The sequence below is a fragment of the Malania oleifera genome, chromosome 7 (assembly GCF_029873635.1).
Source record: "Malania oleifera isolate guangnan ecotype guangnan chromosome 7, ASM2987363v1, whole genome shotgun sequence".
Taxonomy (NCBI): domain Eukaryota; kingdom Viridiplantae; phylum Streptophyta; class Magnoliopsida; order Santalales; family Ximeniaceae; genus Malania; species Malania oleifera.
The window spans coordinates 78,609,030-78,612,214 of record NC_080423.1 but is presented as its reverse complement, the minus strand read 5'-3'; the positions used below and the strand labels follow the sequence as shown (position 1 = coordinate 78,612,214).

Sequence of the window (3,185 nt, the reverse complement as noted above, 5' to 3'; positions counted from 1 at the left end):
TTTTCATGCAAAAATGGAGAGAATGGGGTTTAATATAAGACACCGACAGACTTTGCATAGGGTTGAATGAGCTGACTTTCATTTCCCTCTTACCATGATATTCTATTCTTATTATACCGCATGTTTGATAAAATTATTTTCCCCCATACAATTTATGAATCACACATGATATAAACGTTTCAAAATTACATTTACAATTGTAGAAGGCCGATATGCAATTAAAAAAATATTAAATAAACTATAAACAAGGAACAATTTAAACAATTCAAATGAAAGAAACGCTTTTGGCTTTGAAGCCCCTTCAATAATATTAACAGTTGGAAGGAAAGGAAGTACATTTCATGCACGCACACACCATATTAACACACCAAAGTGCTCCTGCTCCCTCCCCAAGACAGAGTACAACATGTCTTCCATCATGTGTAATAAACCATTGGACCCCTAAACCAACAGCAGCAGTAGTAGTGTACATTCATGCTGCAGCTATTGCTGTAAGAAAGAAGAGAAACAAATCTGAAGGAGAAAGAGACAAAGAAAGAGGTCGACATGGAAAGGATGGCAAGTTTTGCCAATCGCTTTTCCCACTCTTGTCCTGTGAATTTTTGTGCATATGTCTACACCAATACATACCCTAGCTACTCTGTGAATGGAAAATGATCATCTAGCCAGCCATGCACAAATTCCCACTCATCAGAACTTGCAGGAAGTTCCCAACCTCTACTGCTTCAAGTTCAACCCCATATTGCTCTTTGCACCCTCCATTAATGCCTCTTCCAAAACCTTATCAAAGCTCACCAAGTAGAATTTCCATTCACTCTTACTCATATCTCCAAACGAAGCTCCCCCATTTTCACGGCTATGGTGGTTTGCCTCTGAGAAGCTCACGCTCTTGGTCAGCCCCCCAGCCTTGTCCCTCCCATGCCCGTCTTCTTCGTCGAATCCGGCCAATGAAAACCTCGGGATCTTTGGCGGCTTAGCGACCTCAGGAGGAGTCTGTCGGAGCCGGTGAGGAACTTCCACAGCCCCAATATCGGAACTATCTTCAATTTCCTTGTCCATGTACTCAAACATCTCTACTTCCAGGGTTTCTTCTTCTCCAGGAAAGATATCCTCCCCATTGTGGTTGTTGGCCATTCTTGCCTTGGCCTCCAAGCAGACACTCTCTAGCATGCTTGCGCTTTCTTCAAAGTTCCCCCGGGTCATCATTCCGCCAATGTCGGCGAGGGATAGCCCAGCGGCCGCCGCGCGCTTCAGGAAAATGCTGCAAATCACGAACACCCGAATAGATGATTCACGGAGAGAGGGCACAGTGGTTCGCAAAAGCTCTGCGTCCTTTAACGGATTAAGATGAGAGATATAATCAATTTCTGAATCGGAAAAGGGGATCAATGCTTGAGGCCAATGTAACCATTCGAAGTACGGATCGTCAATCCACTCCGGCAGGCAAAGCCCGTGGTCTATGGGCACCAGATCTGCTGCTTCGGCAACGTTGACCTGCTCTCGGCGGTTTCTGACGAGCATATTCCCGGCGTGTCGGTCCAGATTCAGGAGCCTAACGTCAAGAATCCCTATCCGATGAATGGAGGCGACGGAGAATCCCGACGGGCCCAAATCTCCTGCATCGGAGTCATGTTCCACGAACCGCTGGAGAGAGGCGATCTTCTGAGTTGCGGCGGGAATCGCCGCCTGATTGTTGATGTTGAATGCAACGTGGGAGAATTTGACTAGGGCGGTGGGGGGAACGCCGGCGAAGCCCCCGTGATCGAGGAGGTAAGCTGCGAGTTCCCGGACACCGGTCTCGCCGATCCGGACGGAGGGTTTCAAGCCGGGTTGCCCAAGGGTCCGACCCACGAAGCCTTTCGGGTTGTTGCAGGCCAGTGGCTCTTCGTCCATTGGTTTGGCGACCGCGATCCCGTCGCCATTTGGGGTGCGGAAAAGGTAGGCGCCACCGAGGCCTGTGGCAACGGGGACGGGGTCAACACCAGAGGCCACGGCGGTGGTGACGTCGTCAACAAGGTTGCGGACGCCGGGAGCGGCTGCGGCGGCGAGGATTTCGAGGTGGGGGCCGAGGAGGTCGGTGTGAGATTGGTGGTCTTGGTCTAGGGAACAAATGGCGGAGAAGGAGAGGCAGGGAGTGGAGAAGCTGCGGTGGAGGCTGGCGGCGAGGTCGAGGACGGAGGAGAAGTCGAGTTGGGTGAAGGATTGGAGTTTGCAACGGTGGGCGGGGGTGGGCTTGAGGTGGTGGTGGTGGTGGGGGACAGCTACGGCCATGTTAAAGAGTGTCATGCAGGTGCGGAGAATGCCGAAGGCGGGCAAATGCAAATCTGAGCTGGCGAGTTGGTTTTTATAACTCAGCGGAGAGGCCGGCGACTGGTGGTCTTCTCCCGGAGATTGCAGCCCTTCACATCTCTGTTCGTTTACAAATTTTTAAAAAACAAATTCATGCATTCAGGTTGATTTAGAACTTGAGTAGAGAAACTGAAAAAATTCAAACTTTTCATGTTTAATTATTAAGAAAAATGAAACGAAAAAATATAATATGTAATAATATTTAATTAAATGATTGATTCTACTAATTATTAGTCTTTAATTTTTGAATTTAATCCTTATATATATATATATATATATATATAGAGAGAGAGAGAGAGAGAGAGAGAGAGAGAGAGAGAGAGAAAGAGAGAGATTGTAATGTGGCTCCCTTATGTAAAAAAGAGGAATTATTAAAAAGAAAAAATTGGCTTTGAATTTTTGGTAAAAAAATTGTAAGGTGTGTAAAGGTATTTAAAATAATTAAAATGGAAATATGCAACATTATATGGTTGAAGATTTACTAATTGAGAATGATACCATAAAAAGAAAAGCAAAAAGAAAGAAAAGTTTGCCTTGATGATCAAATTATGATTTTTTTTTTAATTATCAAACAACAATTTATGATTATTTTAAAAAATAAATCTCATTATTTCATTTTAATTTTAAAATTAATCAGCAAAACTTAAATATGAATTTTTTTGAAGCATAAAAGATACACTAATCTAAGCGAATTGAAATTAATTAACATTCAACGGATAGACAGAAAATAGAAACGAGAAGGATCCAAACATGTTTACAACAAAAATTACAAAACTCGAAAAATTAAAAAACAACAGGTAATTAAACACCCATGCATGCATGCAAAATAAGGGCGA

At 44.2% G+C, this 3,185-nt stretch overlaps 1 pseudogene; it reads right to left on the bottom strand.

Annotated features, from left to right (window-relative positions):
- Positions 1-690: 690 nt before the first annotated feature.
- Positions 691-2,271, bottom strand: LOC131160904 (phosphatidylinositol 4-kinase gamma 8-like; annotated as a pseudogene).
- Positions 2,272-3,185: the final 914 nt, after the last annotated feature.